Here is a 19,425-nt window from a genome sequence, read left to right as displayed (position 1 = left end):
GGTATGAAGGTTTGGCCCTCTTGCCCTGCCAAGTGACCTCTGAAGGCTTAATCTCATTTTCAGAACTCCCCACAGGATCAGTTCAGGCTTTATTTGAGACTGAATTAATAACTGGACTTCTGTCTCTGTCCCACTGGCTCCCCTCTCTTCCCTTGCCACATGCTGATCTCCGTCTCAGAGTGGACTCCTCAGAGAGCTCAGCCCCGCAATGTACTGCTCTATATCCTTCCTGATTTCTTTTCCCAACAATTTCCACCCTGACAGCACTGGAAATGGGAGATCTGAGCAAATAATCAAGAAAGTGACACAAACATAAGGGAAAATAGACAGAGCTCAGTATGGGGACTGAAAACTGAGCTATGGGAAATAATCTTAGCCAGAAGGCAGAGGTCTATCTACTAGAACCAGTGTAAAGATGAAGGTTGAAATAGCAATAGCTTTAGTATTGAGTAAGCTTGTTAAACATCCTCTGGCTGGGGTCAGGATTCATCTCAGAGTCTGGGAGCTGGAAAGGTATAAAGGTGCAGTAGGAGAAGAAAGGATATTTGGAGCCTAGAATCTGGTCAGTGTGTTAAATGTAGAGACAGGAAATCAGGCAAGTTAGTCAGCATTTACATGCTCACACTGCTGCTTTTGGGAAAAGAATTGAGCTTAAGGAGCAGTATATATTTTAATTAGCTCTACTTTCCAAGGATTGCCCGTCAAAATTAAAGAGTAATTTTTTTTGACCACACCATTCAGCTTTCAGGGTCTTAGTTCCCTGACCGGGGATTGAACCCAGGCCACAGCAGTGGAGGTGCTGAGTCCTAATCACTGGACTGCCAGGGAATTCCCCCAAAGACTAATTTTCTTATTTAAAATTCTCTAATAGATTCCCTGCATTCATTCTCCGTAGCATACCTTACGTACAGGTAACAGATCTCTAGGAAACCCAATGAAAATGTGAAATATAAATAGGACATCTATATTTATGAGCACAGGAAGGAAGTGTCAGCCAATGACAGGAAACAGAAAAGTGATGTTAGGATCTAGAAAAGAGCAGCTAGACAAGTCTCGTGACTTTGCTTAGTTTCTTCAGGATTGTAGCATTTGCATTTTGAGCAAGTCCGGCAGATGGTGCTGCTCCAGCAAAGAGCAGAAAAATCATTTCGTTTCCTAAAATGCAATTTATCCTGTCTGCAGTTCTGAACTGATAAGATTTTTGCCATAGTAAAATTTCCATCTTGTGTCTTCAGCTGTTAATATATATACAGAAGTTTGTCTTCAACAATAGTTGCCTACCTGGGTCATTCTTACTTCATATAGTGGGTTTTTATCCACAAGGCTCCTGATTTTCCCTTGCTATCTCCTCCTACGACAAGAGGTTCTTCAGTCAGTCCTGCAGTAATTGTTATCACCATCACTTGCTCTGTACTGTATGCTTGCAAGGTAGCACACCAAAATCTATCTCCAAAAATGCCACTGTTAATGCTTTCTCTGCCTCTGTAAATATACTAAGGTATGTTAATATGCCTTATTATATATAAAAGCTGCAGTAATATAAATAATGTTATATAGGGAGGAAGTAAGTTAGTAAATCAGTGAAGGACCACTGTCTTAGTCTACCAGGGTTGCCATAATGAAATGCCATAGACTAGGTGGCTTTAACAATAGATGTTTATTCTCTCACAGTTCTGTATACTGGATAGTTCCAGATCAAGGTCCAACAGGTTTCTGGTGAGAGCTTTATTCCTGATGTAGATAGCTGCCTTCTCACTGTGTCCTCACATGGAGGAGAGAAGAAGAAAGCTTTTTTTCTCTTCCTCTTCTTATAAGGCCACCTATCTATCAGATTAGGGCACCACCCTTATGACCTCACTTAACCTTTATTATCTCCTGAAGCTTCTAACTTCAAATAAATTCACCTTGGGGATTAAAGTTTCAACACATAAATGTGGGGGAGATGTAATTCAGTCCATAGCAATCACTAACTACAAATGGACTTAATATCAAGATGTGTTAGTAATGGCAAAATGCAGGTACTATCATTTATTTTTTGTCAGATGGAATACCCATTATCATTGAGTCTAAACTTAGCATGTTGGAACAAACAAAATTTTCTGTTTATTTCTAGAGTGATTTAAGATTTTTAGCCACAAAGTAGTTTCCTTCTTTGTTTGTTTTCCAACTTAAAAAAATTTCAAACCCTACAGAAAAGTTGAAAGAATAATATACCCATACATAGGCTCACCTTTTTGTCACATTCTCTTACATCTCAATCATAGCCTCTTAACTTGGACTGCATCTTAAAGAACATTTGAGTCAACTCTCGCTCCTTACACAAAATCAGTTCAGGGGGTCATCCAGCCTCTACTTCTAGATCTCTGATGGTGGAGCACTCACCTGTCTTTGAGTCAGCCCCATCTGTTTTTGGAGGCCTCTTTTTGTCACTAAGTTTGTCTTAGAATAACCTGGCCGTCTGTAACTTCCCTCTGCTGGACTTTATATAACCCTCTCGCCAGACAAACTAATCCTAGCTCTTTTCTCACATGACAGCTTTAAAACATTGGAAGGCACTGCTCATGTCCTCTTCCTTACTCTGAGGGAAGAAGGACTTATCAGTCCTGATTTCCTCATCCATGTCTCATTTGGAGTGGTGAGGAGACCTTACTTGCTTTCTAGTAGGTTCATGTATTTACAAAGTGTCACTCAGTGTTGACAAGACCCATGAGGCTTCTTTATTTCTCCAAGGGATGTGATTTTCCTCACTGACTGTGCCAGGTGACTCAGTTTCCTGGAAGTGTGTGGACATCGAGAGTCCTCAAGACCACCTTCAGTTTCAATAATTCACTAGAATACGTGTAGAACTCACTTAACATTGTTATGCTTATGATGATGGTTTATTACAGCAAAAGTTTACAGATTGAAATTGACCAAGGAAAGCAATGCCTGGGGTCTGAGTCCGGAAGAATTCCAAACACAAACCTTCCAATTGGCCTCTCCCAGAGGAGTCTCTGACAGGGCTAACTTCTCAGCAATGACATATAGCAATCCGCACAGAGTGTTGTCAGCCAGGGAAGCTCAGTTCAGCCATAGCAACCACTCTTTTTACTGGGGTTCAGTCACATAGGTATGATTGACCACCTGCACCTTAGTTTCCAGCTTCTCCAGAGGTTGTGCTGATGGGTGGCCCAAAGCCCCAGCCATAAATCACATTGTTAGCATAGATTATCTTGTGTGCCCCTAAGGCTCCCAGGGTAAACAGACAGTCTTATCAGGCAGGACATTCCAACGACTTAGGTATTACCTCCCAGAGTAAAGGCCAGATTTTTCTTTGGGCAAAATTATTTTCCAAAGAGGGTAGATGAGCCATCTTTTCAGTTTCCTCCCTATTCATTTCCCATTTCTCTATCAGCATGGTATCTGGACATCTGCACCCCATTATGACAAGAGAGATAGGCTTTCGTCTAAGTACAGGTCCTTTTCTGACCTGGGCCTCTGCTTCAGTGTAGCTGATCTAGTTAGGTTTCTGCAGCCTTAGAATGATGCTTTCCTAAGTTCAATGTTGTTCTTTGGCTCAGTTAGACCCACTCCACCCTATATCAGTCAGGAGCACAGACCCTAAGGAAATAGGAGGGAAGGGAGCAGGGCCCATTTAAAAGAATGGCATAGCATGAGGACACAACATATACTGATTAGAATCAAATGGGTCCAAGATGGCAGACAAGTCAACTTTGACTTGGTCCTCAGTATACCCTCATTGTAACACATCAGCAAGCTAAATGATATACCCAGAGGCACCATGACAGCTCCAATGCTGACCCTCAAAGACCAGAAAGTGGGTGGTGACCCAATTCCTGGACATCTCTGCCCTTTCTCCAAAATGGTTGGAATAATCCTCCCATTCATTAGCTTATGAAATTAGCCAGCCCATAAAAGCTAACCACACCAGATTTTATAGCCACACTCATCCTCTGTGACAGTTCACACTCTTGTCTGTGGTATGTGTTTCTCTCTAAATAAACCCACTTCTTACCTATCACTTTGTCTCTCACTGAATTCTTTCTGCCAAGAGACATCAAGAACCTGAGCTTCAATAAGTCCTGAAACCAGGCATGTGATCTCAGTTGGAAGACTGTGGGGTTTGGCTGAGTTTGAGTCCTGGCCATGTGGGTTAGAGTCCCAAGCTGGGTTTTGACCAGGTTTGAGTCCTGAAACATGGGTTCAAGTCCCAATCTAAGGTGAACGGATTAATCAAGTATCACTCAGGACTTCTCTCTGACCCCTGACTGAAAGGCATCTCCCCTTTAGCCTCAATTTTAGGGTTATGTTATACCTAACCCTGAGGCCCTACCATAGCTGTTCTCGAGGCTGCCAATTCTGTTACTTACCATCTCTCCCACAGGGGACTGTGGGAATTCTTGGAACTCTGACACTTAAGAGCCAAAGCAGGTATGGAAAAGGGGCACACAGGTCCTCTCTCTGATGAATTGTAACACCTTGCCATCTTCATTGTACTGTGGTAGTTCTGTATGGTGAGGACATTCTATATGGCAGTCTCCTCTCAGAGTTCTAAACAAATTGTGGTACAATTCCCTCTGCTTCTGTGTCCGGCTCTCTACCAGTTTATGTTTCATCTCTTCTTCTACCCTATTCCAGATTGTGACCTTGAGGGAGCATAATATTGTTGTTTAGTTGCTAAATTGTGTCTGACTCTTTGTGACCCCATGGGCTATAGCATGCCAGGCTTCCCTGTTCTTCACTATCTCCCAGACTTTGTTCAAACTCATGCCCATCAAGTCGGTGATGCCATCCAACTATCTCATCCTCTGTCACCCCCTTCTCCTCTTGCTCTCAATCTTTCCCAGCTTTGGGGTCTTTTGCAATGATTTTGCTTTTCACATCAAGTAGCCAAAGTATTGGAGCTTCAGCTTCAGCATCAGTCCTTCCAATGAATATTCAGGGTTGATTTCCTTTAGGACTGACTGGTTTGATCTCTTTGCTGTCCAAGGGACTCTCAAGAATCTTCTGCAGTACCACAATTTAAAAGCACCAATTCTTCAGTGCTTAGCCTTCTTTATGGTCCAACTCTCACATCCATACATGACTACTGGAAAAACCATATCTTTGACTATATGGACCTTTGTTGGCAAAGTAATGTCTCTGGTTTTCAATATTCTGTCTAGGTTTGTCATAGCTTTCCTTCCAAGGAGAAGGTGTCTTTTAATTTCATGGCTGCATTCACCATCTGCAGTGATTTTGGAGCCCAGGAAAATAAAATCTGTCACTGCTTCCACTTTTCCCGCATGAGGTGATGAGACTGGATGCCATGTTCTTAGTTTTTGAATGTTAAGTTTTGAGTCAGCTTTTTCACTCTTCTCTTTCACCCTCATCAGGAGGCTTTTTAGTTCCTCTTCATTTTCTGCCATTAGAATGAAATCAATCTGCATATCTGAGGTTGTTGTTATCCCGGCCATCTTGATTCCAGCTTGAGATTCATCCAGCCCAACATTTCACATGATGTACTCTGCATATAAGTTAAATAAGCAGGGTGACAATATACAGGAGGCATAATGCTTGTCCTTTTTCCTGTTATGTTTTTTTCTTTATTTTTGTTTTTCCCCACAACCCATCAGGCTAAAGGGAGGAATTCACTCACATCATATTTTCCTCTATTCCGATTAAGGATTTCCTCAGGCTCTACTAGCAGAATGGCTGCAGGGAACCAGATTTATAAAGGAAAGTAAAGAAAAATATTTTCACAATATTACCTCAATTATACTTGTATAAAGAGTTGGGCAACAGTGAGAGCCTGGAGTCACGAGAATAGGCAAACCTCTTTCCCATTTCCTTCCCTTTTTTCCATCTTCCTTATTGTCTGAAGTGATTACAAATAGCTTTGCAACTGCAAGGTCATGGTTTTGAAATCAGAGGCAATTCATGATTCCCTAGATTGTTACTTTTCATGGTGATGAGTAGCTTTTATTTATTTGAATACTATATACCAACTATTGTGCAGACTTCATTTAATTCTCCAAATTGCTATCATTATACCCACTTTACAGATAAGAAAATTGAGTCTCAGAGATGTTAAGTAATCCCAAATCTTATAGCTAGTGAGTTGTGTCACTGAAGTTTAAACCCAGCATCACTGACTATAGGGACATGCACTGATTAACTGCCACTTCAAACTACCTATCCATGAGGCTTTCACATTTCTCCTTTCTTTGTTATCACCATATGAGGGCTTCCAGTAAAGCACAATTGCACTCCCAATTTTACAAGCTTCCCAGGATCCCTTGGTGAGAGAGTGGTAAGTGTGGTATTTAAAACCTGGTCTGGTGTTGGCAAGCACCCCGAAAATGATGCTGGGATTGCTGAGGGAATCTGCCACTTGGGATTCTGTCTTTCTAATCGCTTCTTAAGGGAACTTGTAATGAATCTAATTGGAAGCATCAACTTGATTCCCTACAGGATTATGTCACACAAACTAGTAGCAGGAAAGGTACTAAAATCGGTAAATGAACAAGAAAGAGAGGAGAAAGTTGAAAACATAGAACCAAGGGGTGGAGGGCAGGCAGGACATTGACTTTGTAGCTCAGAAGGGAAACTTGAGCACTTTTTAATTACTGCTATATTTGCAAAGGCAATTTACGGTTTGGGTATGGGAACTTTGGGTACATATTTTCCCTTTGACATTTGGTAAATGAAGCTATGGGAATTGCTATGAGTACTGATTAAAAACGTGTAGTGGTGATATATTCAAAGGACAGCACTGCTGGTGGACTTCAGGCCATACAGAGAATCTAGGCTATGTGACTGTGATCAAGATTGTCCTTAAGTTTCTGTTCAGTTATTCATTTACCCATTAAAGAGTTGAGCTGCGTTTGAAGGATGGGTAGAAATGATGGGGCTAGACATTTTAGGTGGAGTCAATATTAAGCAGAGACCTAAAGATGGGAAAATATGGAGCATATTTGGGCCACGAGTGTTTCCTTTAGCCAGAGTTTCAGATGGGGAAGAGAAAGAAAGAAACAAATTCCTAACAGTGGAGTGGGATCAAATTGTGTAACGATGACAGCGAGGGTCCCAGGAATAATTCTCAGTGTGAACCTGTAGTAACACTGGGAATGTCTGGGAGTAGAAACAGCAGTGATGTTCCGAGCCTGGGTGGGACAGAAGGGAGAGCTTTATATTTGCTCCTTCATGGGCTACTCATAACAGGACAGTCCTTCAGTCAACCCTTGCCTCATGATTGTCCCGCTATGTGTGCTTTGCATGTTCCTCCTCTTGGTGAGCCTTCCCCATCCACCAGAGTTGTGTCTGTTGTCTTCCTCTCTTTTTTTTTGCCTCTGATTCTAAATTTCTGCCTCCCCTTTCATTATGCATCTTGACATGTCAAGATGTCTTTTTTTTGTTGAACAGTTAACATATTAACCTGTTTCATTTAGTGATTCATATGCTTATCACAAATGCAATTAATAATTTGAGTATTCCTAGATACAACATGTAGAGTAATAATATTTTAAAATTTTGCTAAAAGTATCTTCATTCTTACTAATTCATTTTAATCTACAGTGCTTCCTCAGCTAAAATTAGACAGTGAGGTTGAGACATCTCCTCGGGGCGGGGGCGGGGGGGAACTGAAATGGGGAGATAGAAATGAGCCTTGGTTTAAATTAACATTTCTAGAGAGATAGCCCTCAACATTCTTTTATGAAGAGTAATGTTGTCAGCATGGTGGTAGCAGTGGTCAGACTGCAGAGTTGAGGCAGTGACTTAGAAGTAGAGGTGATATTGTCAGTGAAGGTAGAAGAGAAAAAGGTAGGTCATTAAATAATCTTGGAGAAGTCTGGAGACGGGAGTGAGGTTATAGGGTGCTACAAGGAGGTAATTTATGTGCAAACTAAAGGAGAGGGCAGCAAGAATCAAACTTTATTAAACGACTAAGCTTAAAGGATAGTCTTATTTAAGCAACTGATTAGGCTCCCAGAAGGGTAGGGAAGCTACAAACAAGTCTAGATATACTTCCCAGTTTGCTTAGGGCCATCCATGTTAAAGGTAAAAAATTGAAATCAAGTGCATTTCTATTGCTGTTTTTCTTTCTTTGAAGCATCTTAAAATTCACTTCTTTAATATCTCCTCATGTCTAAAGATCTCTGCCTCTGAGGAAATAGTTCCTCAATTTTTTCTAACATGTCATCTCTTAAAGCAAAAACAACAAAAACCTAAAATTCATTTTGTCATAGGTTTAATAAGTCAATCATCTAGATGTTCAGTCTGCATGAAATCAAATGTACAGATGGACTGAACTGTTAAATGAAATTTTCCTTCCCATAAATGTCTAATTTGTATCCTACCATCTCCATGGAATCATCACCACCTCTATGAATTCATAATAGTTGCTGCTTCTTTGAGCTCCCAGATCTCTTTTCTCTGAGTCATGCATTCTAGATGGTAGTCTGAGGTGCATCTTTAAATCCACATATATATATATATATATATATATATATATATATGTATACACACACATACATTCTAAATTCGTTTTTCCTCCTTTTGGCACAACAAGGCATTTGTGTAGTAATTCTTTTTTCTTTTTAAAATGTAAGTATATGTAATGGGTTGTTGTTGTTGTTGTTTTCTTTTTCCAAGCATTACTGGCTGGGAGCACAAAAAAAATTTCCTGATTCAATATTATTCTAACTCATTTCCTTCAGGGTATGACTGTTCCTTTTTAACAGCAACCACTACCATTATTATTGTTATAAGAATAATGAAGAAAATCTTAAAATGCTAATATCCTTGGGAGGGCTTTTATTAGAAAAAGAACATTTTTTTAAGGAACAGATAAACAATACAGATCTGATTTCTTTTTAGAGGTAAGATTTGAGAGGGGAGGCTATCAGTTCTGAAAAAGAGAGGAGAAGCAGAAAAAAAAAAAAAAAAAGGCTCAAAGCAACTGATTAGGCTCCCAGAAGTGTAGGGAAACTACAAACCAATCTAGATTTACTTCCAAGTTTTGCTTAGGGCCATCCATGTTAAAGGTAAACATTAAAACTGAGTGCATTTCTATCTGTTTTTCTTTCTTTAAATTTGAAATTCAAGTTATCAGGTATCTACATAAATGTGATGCTGTTTTTCTTTCACTACTGTAAAAAAGCTATATTTATGGTCTGTCCATGCATTGGAATAAATTGAGTTTAAAATGATTTTCAGGGATATTATAAAATGTGTTGACTGCTCTGAAAAAAAACCAAAGCAACTCTGAACAATGACCTTGGAAAATGGCTTTCTACTATTTAAAAAAAATCATTTGCTTACAAAGAAATATTTCTTTTAAAATTTGGAACCTATGTCACAGATTTAATGCTATGCTCAGCTTGTTGTTCCTAAAAATAGTGAACTGTTAGCAAATGTGTTAATTAGGGTCATGTGTTTAGCAATATCTGTTTGTTTAACATGAGACTTCTTGTGTTCATTACTGCCTGTTTCATAAAACAGTTCTGTCCTTTAACTGCGCAAGCATGCAGTAAATTGTAGACTTGAAATTCCCTGCTAGAGGTCTAATTTAGGTCAATGCTGAGATAATTGTGCTTCACAACTTAGCCACAACAGAATCCTGATGAATTTGTAAAAGAGCCTCCATACATTGAGAATACTGTCTCAGATGATGAGTATTAAAATGACCGGTACCTTTAGGCAACCAGTGCCTTTTAAAAACCCTAGGTGAAGAGTGATAGCTAATAGAACTGAAGCAATGAGGATCAGAAGTTTAAAGAAATGTTTTGATCAATCAGTTTCCATAAGGACCAACACCTAAGGACCGCCGGTTCTAATTCTTGTGGAGCATCTCTAATAATAAAGCCACTCATTTAAATCCTGACTCTGGACCTTGTCTATAAATATTTTAAAGCTGATACCTAAATTCCTTTTCCAGAGTTTTGATTTTATTGGTGTGGGTGCAGCTAGACCTCAAGATTTTTATGAGTTTCCAAGTGATGGAAAAAAGTAGCAAGGTTGGGAACTTTAAAGGTTTACAGCTCCACAGATTTGACGGCAACCCAACAACAGCTGATCATTTCCTTTTATGCCTAATAATTCCATTTAGGGAAGCCAGTGTATGATGATGTCTCTCTAGAAAATAAATATTCAAATTTGGACCTTTCTTGGACTCAATGAATGAGAATTTTTTTAAAGTGGGCCCCCTGGCATGAATACTTCTCACATCTCCCCAAGTGATTCTAATGTACAGTCAACAATGCACATTTCTGTTTGTAGTTTTCTAGACCCAGCCATGTGACACTCCTTCAATGTAGACAATGGAAGAAGCTACTCATTAGAGCATTTTAATTTAAAAATGGATTTTTGTTGAATAACAAATTATTATTTATATTATATGTATAATAGGCTTATTATACATATAGATATTATATTACATATAGAATAGGCTACTTGATCGAACAATGGAGTCTGAGAGGTAAATCCTAGTACCTGGTCAAACTGCACCAAGTAAAGAAAAGTGGCATCGTGAATACATTTTAACAGTTTTCTTACCTAAACATGAATGTCTGTCACCCAGTTGCCGATATCAGAAATTTTTTGATAGCTGTAGGGTGTCTACTACTTATTGTGGGTTACTTCATGCTGCTAACTTGAGGAAAAGTGCTATTTCTCTGTTAAAATCTACCCCTTGTTAACACTATGAAGTTCTTGTTTGGTGGCTCCCCTACTGGAAAAGGTTTTATTATCTCTCAAGTGAGCCACACCTTGTCTGCTCTTCTGTGCCTCTGGTCTTCAATATTCTTTCTGCAGTGGGGCAGGGGTCCCTAATATCTTCACTGTCCCCCCATCGGCATCAGGACTTCTCTTTCGGTTAATACCCTTTTGATTTGTGGCACAATTTCATCCATAGGCTTCCTTTGGTTAACTAAAGGTTTAAATTCCTTTTGAAAGAAAATTTATTGAAGTAAAGTTGATTTACAATGTTGTGTTCATTTCTGCTATTCAGCAAAGTGATTCAGTTATACATAGATATATGTATGTACATTTCTCTAAAATATCCTTCTCCATTATGAATATTGAATGGAGTTCCCTGTGTTATACAGTAGAACCTTGCTGTTTATCCCTCCTATATATAATCGTTTGCATCTGCTAACCCAAAACTTCCAGTCCTTCCTTCCCCCACCCCCTCCCTCTTTGCCACCACCAGTCTGTTCTCTGTTTCTGTTTCATATATATATGTTCATCTGTGTCATATTTTAGATTCCACATATAAGTGATATCACATGGTATTTATCTATCTGACTTACTTCACTTAGTATGATAATATCTAGGTCCATCTATAGGGTCGCAAAGACGCAACTGAAGCAACTGAACATTCCCCATTCACAGGCCCCTCATAAAATAAAATAATTGGTGTGTAGAAATTTTGCCTATCACATTTTACTTTATCAGAAATAGTGTATTAGGGACATAGAGATATCTGTAAATAACAAAACTTCTGTCTAGAATAATTGTTTCCACTGTACAGTCTATCCATATTTTCTCTTGACTTGTATTATTAACCAAAAGGAAATATATCCTTCTACCTAGGTTCAGTACTTATTATATAGCCACTATAGTCAAGACTGTGGTGCTGGCAGAGGAATAGACTTGTAGACTGATGGAACAGAACAGAAAGACCCAGAGTTTGGTTCACACAAATGTGCACAAATGATGTTTTGACACTGATGTAAAAGAAATTCAATGGAGTAAAGACAGCATTTTTAACAAATGGTGTTGAGAAATTCATAGGGGGAAAAAATGAACCTTGACTCCAAACTCAAATTTTACAGAAAAATTAACTCAAAGTGGTTTACAAAAGTTAAATGTAAAAAAGAAAACTATAAAACTTTTAGTAAAACACATAGGAGAAATTCTTCATGATCTTGGACTAGGCAGAGTTATACTTGACACCAAAAGCATGATTCATAAAAGGAAAAAAATTAGACTTCATCACAGTTAGAAACTTTTGCCCTGCAAGACTCTGTTAAGAGGATGAAAAACAAGTTGCAGAATGGCAAAAGGTATTTCTAAACCACATATTTAACAAAAAGGACTAGTACCTGGAATATAAAAAGGAATGAAGAAACTCTGCACCAAAGAGCATATTCGAAGGGCAAGTAAGCACACAAAAGGATGCTTGGCTCATTAGTCATTCAGTTCAGTTCAGTTCAGTTCAGTCACTCAGTCGTGTCTGACTCTTTGCAACCCCATGAATCGCAGCACGCCAGGCCTCCCTGTCCATCACCAACTCCCGGAGTTTACTCAAACTCATGTTCATCGAGTCGGTGATGCCATCCAGCCATCTCATCCTCTGTTGTCCCCTTCTCCTCTTGCCCCAATACCTCCCAGCATCAGGGTTTTTCCAGTGAGACAACTCTTCACATCAGGTGGCCAAAGTATTGAAGTTTCAGCTTCAGCATCAGTCCTTCCAATGAACACCCAGGACTGATCTCCTTCAGGATGGACTGGTTGGATCTCCTTGCAGTCCAAGGGACTCTCAAGAGTCTTCTCCAACACCGCAGTTCAAAAGCATCAATTCCTTGGCATTCAGCTTTCTTCACAGTCCAACTCTCATATCCATACATGACCACTGGAAAAACCATAGCCTTGACTAGATGGACCTTTGTTGGCAAAGTAATGTCTCTGCTTTTTAATATGCTATCTAGGTTGGTCATAACTTTCCTTCCAAGGAGTAAGCATCTTTTAATTTCATGGCTGCAATCACCATTAGTCATTAGGAAAATGCAAATTAAAACCACAGCAAGATATTACTGTATACCTATCAGAATGCTGCTGCTGCTAAGTCACTTCAGTCGTGTCTGACTCTTTTTGACCCCAGGGACTGTAGCCCATCAGGCTCCTCTGTCCATGGGATTCTCCTGGCAAGAATAGTGGAGTGGGTTGCCATGCCTTCCTCCAGGGGATCTTCCTGACCCAGGGATCAAACCTGTGTCTCTTATGTCTCCTGTATTGGCAGGCAGGTTCTTTATCACTAGTGACACCTGGGAAGTCCATACCTATCAGAATAGTTTAAATTAAAAAAAATAGTGACATTACTTGCTGATGAAAATGAGGGAAAACCGAATCATTCATTCTTTACTGTTGGGAATGTAAAATGGTGCAGCCACTCTGGAACAACTTGATAGTTTCTTTATGCATGACAGATTCTACACGTTAATATCATATAACACAGCAATTACAATGTTGAGGTTTCATCCCAGAGAAATAAAGACTTACATTCAGATGAATGTTTAGCAGCTCCGTTTATAATCTTCAAACACTGGAAACAACCCCCATGTCCTCTAACATATGAATGGTTTAGCTGCGGTACATTTGTACTATGGACTACTGCTACTCAGTGAGAAGGGAAGAAACTACTGACACATAAGCAACCTTTATGAATCTCCAGGCAATTATGCTGAGAGGAAAAAGCCAATTCCAAAACGTTAAATACTGTGTGATTCCATTCTATAACATTGTTGAAAATGACAAGATTTAGACATGACAAACATATAGAGATTACATTAATGATCACCAGGAGTTGGGAGGATATGAAGGAATTTGCATGGCTATCAAAGGACAACCGGAAGGATCTTTATGGTGTTAAAAATATTCTGTACTTGACTGTATCAGTGACAGTATCTTGGCTGTGATATTGTATTGTATCAACAGTTTTGCAACATGTGACCATTGGGGAAAATTGGGTAAAGGGGAAATAGGATCTGTCTGTATTATTTCTTACAACTTTATGCATATCTATAATTATTTCAAAATAAAGCTTATTAAAAATAATAATACTCAAATCTTACTATACCACCTCTTTTCAGTAACTTCACCATTGTTGTAAGGTAAATAAAAATGCTTCATGCTGCTTGATTAGAACTGTGTGATCTAGCCCAGTGATTCCCAGCCATGGAAGCCTGTTAGAATTACCTACAGAGCTTATAAAAAGTTCTGATGCCTGGACCCTTTTCCAGCTCAATTAGATCTGGATCTTAGGGGTAACTAGACACTAATTCATGTTTTGTTTGACTGAAGTCTGTCTCAGGACTTCTCTGGTCCTGAGAATCTTTGGAATGTTTATTGGGTTGCTTCCCTGGTCTAGTGGCTAAGACTCTGAGCTCCCAATGCAGGGGGCCTGGGTTCGATCTCTGGTCAGGGAACTAGATCCCACATGCTGTAAACTAAGACCCAGCACAGCTGAAATAAATAAGTATTTTAAAAAATTAAAAAATTATTAAGAGGATAAATGTGGGACTTTCTTGGTAGTCCAGTGTCTAAGACTCTTCACTCCTGATGCAGGGGGCCCAGGTTCTAACCCTAGTCAGGGAGCTAGATTGCACATGCCTCAACTGTTCACATGCCACAACTAAAAGATCTGGCATGCTGCAACTAAGACCCAGCACAGTCAAATAAATAAATAATTTAAAAAAAAAAAAAAGGTCTATCTCACCACCAGACCATAGGCTCCATGAGGCAGGAACCAGCCCTGTTTTTGTTGTCTGTTGTACCTCCAGCTCCCAAAGCAGTGTCTGCCAGCCAGAAAGTGCTGGTAAACATATGTGATGGGAAATGAAAGAATGAATGAAGGGAGGGGAAACATAAGTATCCTCCTCCCCTCTTTTACTGCCTCTCTGAAGCCACAGAAAGAGAGAAGGAAGGGATAAAGTGCCTTCCCTCATCTCACCCTATCTTTCCAGAGCATCATTACAAAACTGCAGTAGAGATCACAGCATTGCTCCAAGAGAGATCTAGCCCGTAAGAACAAAATCTGAAAATGATGACAGTGCCTCCTCCTTCACACTCAATCAACAAATTTAATGAAAGTGAAACAGAAGCTGACAAGGAGGCTGAAATGGCACATAGTCTTACTCATGCAGAAATAATAAAAAAACATTTTAAATGCAGCTAAAAAAAATTAAGGCACTGACAAATGAAAAAAGATTTTAGGGAAGGAGAAAAGCTGGGGGAAAGGAGGCTTCCAGCCTCACAACCTAGTAAGCACATTTGCAGAACGTCTTTCTTGTGTGCTGCTCATCAAGCCAGCCTGGTTCATTTAATTTTCATGAGCAAGTGAAAGGATGCCAATAGACACTGAAGGTAGCAAATTCCAAGATACACTTGAGGTTTATGCTGATTTTCTCCTATTGCCCGCCCCCCACCCCCGCATCTATGTCAACACTTCTAGTGAAACCACAAGAGTTAATGTTTTAAACTATTGCCTTGAGACATCACAAATTCTGGAATTTTATACAAATCTTGGTGCACAAATCTCAAACACCATTGTGTGGGAAATATAACTTTATTTTTGGTAACTCCATTTATTCTCCATTTCTATACCACCATCACCACCACCACCGCCACTGCCCATTCTCCCTAGTTGATGGAAAACCTACCTTTTTATTTTCTGAAGGGTCAATGTTTTTCAAATGCTCCCTGGAATCGTCAAGGTTTAGAGTGGTAGAGGGACTTTCCCAGTGGCTCAGAGGTAAAGAATGCGCCTGACAATGCAGGAAATGTGCATTTGATCCCTGGGTCAGGGAGATCCCCTGGAGAAGGAAATGGAAACCCACTCCAGTATTCTTGCCTGAGAAATCTACCGGGACTTGCCTGAGGAGTCTACCGGGACTCAAACTTCTGTAAACAAAAGTCAGGAAGTCTCATAGTCTCTTTCTTCAACAAACGCTGTGAAGGTAGATCTGCTCAAGGAGGGGTTGGGTGGAAGGGGACGGAAAAGAAGGAAAAGGGGACCTACAGTTAAATAACATAATTATTTCAAAATATTATCTTAAAACAATAACATTTATTACACGCTTACACAGTGTTCTAGATGTTGTTTTGTGTGGATTATCAAGTAATCCTCATAACCCAGAAATAAGTTATTATTCCCTGGCGGCTCAGACGGTAAAGAATCCGCCTGCAATGTGGGAGACCTGGGTTTGATCTCTGGGTTGGGAAAATTCCCTGGAGCAGAGCATGGCAATCCACTCCAGTATTCTAGCTTGGAGAATCCCATGGACAGAGGAGCCTGGCAGGCTATCGTCCATGGAGTCACAAAGAGTTGTATACAACTGAGCGACTAAGCACAAACACAAGAAGCCACATTGTACAGGTGAGAAAAATGTGTCTCCAGGAGGTTTAGTCTCCTGCAAAATGTCACACAGCTAGTACGTGGCAGGGCCAGAGCACAAACTCAGCTTCTGATTCCAAAGCCCATTGCCTCTGGCCCTGCTCCAGTGTATGGTTTCCCAGAAGGAATTTCTGCTTCATATTTGCAGTGGCCCTAAGGGCTGATCCAGCAGACGCTAGCTAGGGTAGATGCCAAGGGCTTATCTGAATTACTTCATTTTTGCCAATCAGATTTTCTTGGAAACTTCCCCTTTGTTCTTTTTCTAGGTGCACACCATGCCCAGCTTTCCAAGGCTACTTCGTGAGTGAGTGAATGGTTAGGCTCAGCAGTACCGTGGGAGGGGGCCACCATCCCATGCTGCAACAGGTAACAGAAGCATGTCCATACATCTCAAGCTTCTATATTAAGAAGCCTTGTAAAGGACTTCCCTGGTGGTACAGTGGATAGGAATTGGCCTGCCAGTGCAGGGGACAGGGGTTCGATCCCTGGTCTGGGAAAATTCCACATGCCACAGAGTAACCAAGCCTGCATGCCACATCTACTGAAGCTCACTCGCCCTAGGGCCCGCAAGCCACAACTACTGAGCCCACGTGCTGCAACGACTGAAGCCCTTGTGCCTAGAGCCCCTGCTCTGCAACAAGAGAAGCCGCCACAATGAGAAGCCTGCGCACCACAACTGGAAAGTAGCCCCTGCTCACCGCAATTAGAGAAAGTTGATGTGCAGCAACAAAGACCCAGCACAATGAAAAATAAATACATAAATTAAAAAGAAGCCTTGTAAAGATCTATTCCATTTAATGGTAGAATAGTTTTCCAGTGGTCATGTATGGATGTGAGAGTTGGACTGTGAAGAAAGCTGAGTGCCGAAGAATTGATGCTTTTGAACTGTGGTGTTGGAGAAGACTCTTGAGAGTCCCTTGGACTGCAAGGAGATCCAACCAGTCCATCCTAAAGGAGATCAGTCCTGGGTGTTCACTGGAAGGACTGATGCTGAAGCTGAAACTCCAATACTTTGGCCACCTGATGGGAAGAGTTGACTCACTGGAAAAGACCCTGATGCTGGGAGGGATTGGGGGCAGGAGGAGAAGGGGATGACAGAGGATGAGATGGATGGATGGCATCACTCACTCGATGGGCATGAGCTTGAGTAAACTCCGGGAGTTTGTGATGGACAGGGAGGCCTGGTGTGCTGCGATTCATGGGGTCACAAAGAGTCAGACATGACTGAGCGACTGAACTGACTGACTGACTGATGCACCATGCACTGAATCAGGCAGGGCGGCTCCAAAGCACTGAAGGCTTTTAGCTCATAGGGAAGCCTGTTACATCCATCTTGAGACAAATAAAGGGCTTAAAATGATTAGCTTGCCCAACAGGCAAGCCTGTTAACACACACACACACACACACACACACACACACACACACACACACGATTGTCCTGTTAACTTTGTTTTGGCCCCAAGGAATAATAGAGCATAATAGTGGTATGTAGCTATCACTTTCAGCCTTTGGAACTACCACTCTTAGTGTCATTGAGATAGCTCAACCAAAAATACAGATGGGTGTCCAAAGTACCTGCACTGAAAACAGGAAAAATGATGAGGTTGGTGGGCGGGGGGGAGGGGAGACACACAAAAAAATGAGGGAATATAAAAAGAAAAAATAATGTAAATAATTATTATAGAAAGACACATTGAAATTTGTGAATTTACTGAGTTTTGTCCTTTTAAATTTCCCCCTTCCATGAAGGCTCCTTTGGTTCAGATGTGATTATTGATTCTCTGCCTTTTTTATCTATATGGTCTCTTTCAATCATACTCAAAGCCCTGTGGAGAGTTAATATCATCCTTCGCGTAGACACGAGAGAATGTGACTCCAAGAGGTTAATGAATATTTAGGCAGGACTTGGGGATCAGGAAATTATTTTTCTCTCTTTCTATTATATCAAATTGACTCTAGGAGGTCCTTAAAGAGTGGATTTAGAGCTTTGAGGAAAAGACCACATATTAAACACGTAATGCCTGTCCATTTTGCCTTAATGTAAAGTTGACCTGGGCCAGAAGTAGAAAGCATTATGTTTGCAATGTCAGGCGCTTCTCTTCCCTTTGGCATTTGAAAATAAATACTGTAAAGCAGTGGTGCACACTGAGAGCTTTAAAAAATCTTGATGCCTGAATTGCACATCAGACCACTTCAATCAGAATCTGTTGGGGGTGGATTCCAGGTAGCAGGCATTTAAAAAACTTCCCAGGTGTTTCTCTTCTGCATTCACAGTTGAGAACCAGGGCTCTAGAATTATGGCTCTCAAACTTGCATGTGCAGCAGAATCACCTGCAAGGTTTGTTAAATACCTGATTGCTGGGATTCACCCCTGGAATTTCCGTCAGTAGATTGGGGGTAGGGTCCAAGGTAATGCATTTCTAATCAGTTCCCAGGTGACTAGGGAGGTGAGCTGAAGGAAAAGTAAAACTGCTCTGAGCTTCTCCTCTTCTTCCTGCCTAGGAGATTACGAGGGGCTTCTGTGTCAGTCTACTCCATGACTTCTCACACAACGACTCACTAGACAAGAACACTAGAACATCATTTGCCAGGTAAACGCTAAGTGGCCTGTGAGCATCAGAAGCATTTTGAAATAAATTACACAGTGAATCCCACTAGGCTTTGAGTGGATTCTAAGAAGTTGCCACAATTTTCAGTAAGAGAATAAATAGTTTTCAAAGGAAATTTATCATAGTTAAATTTAGTTATGTCCCTCCTTCTACCAGCGTTTCTTCTTCTTTTTAAAAATTCCTTCCAATAACTGGTTTTTATTATTCTTCACGAAGTCAAGTTATAAAGTTTCTGGAGCCAGAACTCAAGGGAGAAGCATAAATTTTCAGGTCTATAAGGTTGCCAGATTTAGCCATTAAAAAAAATACACCCCAGGACATCCAGTTAAATTTGAATTTCAGGTAAATGATGAATAATTTTAAGATATAAGTGTGTTTCATTCATTGTTTGAGAATCTTGATGATGGGGCAGATATTAGGATGAGAATGACAAAGTGCCTGCTTTGGAGAAATAAAACATATTCCATTTTTATTTGTGGATACATAGAAACGACCCTCAGACTTGTCCATCAAGAGCTGAACAATCATTGGCTGATTTAATTCAATATGGATACTTAAGGTATAAACATAGTATATAAAATTGCTGAGTGACATCAAAGAAGGATGCTTGATAACCCGAGAGCCCAAGATTTTTCTTTTCTGTTACCTCATTTTTGTTA

The 19,425-nt window shown here is 40.3% G+C and overlaps 1 non-coding gene across 1 annotated transcript; it reads right to left on the bottom strand.

Annotated features, from left to right (window-relative positions):
* Positions 1–756: 756 nt before the first annotated feature.
* On the bottom strand, positions 757–828 carry TRNAG-UCC (transfer RNA glycine (anticodon UCC)). Its single transcript has one exon. It is a non-coding gene; the product is annotated as a tRNA-Gly (tRNA).
* Between the last annotated feature and the right edge of the window lie 18,597 nt (positions 829–19,425).

The sequence above is a fragment of the Dama dama genome, chromosome 15, assembly GCF_033118175.1.
Source record: "Dama dama isolate Ldn47 chromosome 15, ASM3311817v1, whole genome shotgun sequence".
Lineage (NCBI taxonomy): Eukaryota > Metazoa > Chordata > Mammalia > Artiodactyla > Cervidae > Dama > Dama dama.
This window is presented reverse-complemented; position numbering and strand designations above follow the sequence as displayed.